The following is a 490-nucleotide window of genomic DNA, read 5'->3' on the forward strand; positions in this document are numbered from 1 at the left end:
AAAAAAGAGAGTGGGGGGGGGGGGGGGGGGAGATGTTGGAATTTAGGGACTCAATTACCTTGCTATTCAGGGGCCCTGATTTTAGCAGGCTGTCCTGCAGCAGCAGCAGCATAGCTCATTGCAGGTCCTAGGGTCTGTGAGGTGGGTGTATTTGCACTATCTATGCCAAGAGATAAAATCCATCAATGGGCCTTCCCTGATTGAATTGAACTCCAACTTGATTCAAGAGTCACGAGTGCAAGGTTTCTCTTCCTGTGACACAGGTACTACCCAAATGGGTAGTGCCCTCTCCTCTTGGGTAAAGCAACTGCACTCTTCAACACCTTTTGAGAGATGAAGGGACTAGCCGTAAAGTGGGTGGGGGAAAGAGGTACAGCTTTCTTAATAGTTCTGCATGCTTTCCGGGCAGGGGCAATACTAAACAGCAAGACTGCAAGGAAGCCTTTTAATGAGAGTTAAGGGAACTCAGTAGAGATATGATTAGTGATTA

At 47.6% G+C, this 490-nt stretch overlaps 1 protein-coding gene across 1 annotated transcript in view; it reads left to right on the forward strand.

The window, feature by feature from the left end:
* Positions 1 to 490, forward strand: part of LOC103923440 (caspase-8-like) — a 21,610-nt gene that overhangs the window by 19,645 nt on the left and 1,475 nt on the right. The gene's annotated exons all lie outside the window — the stretch shown is intronic.

The sequence above is a fragment of the Pygoscelis adeliae genome, unplaced genomic scaffold (genome assembly GCF_000699105.1).
Source record: "Pygoscelis adeliae isolate BGI_AS28 unplaced genomic scaffold, ASM69910v1 Scaffold160, whole genome shotgun sequence".
NCBI lineage: Eukaryota > Metazoa > Chordata > Aves > Sphenisciformes > Spheniscidae > Pygoscelis > Pygoscelis adeliae.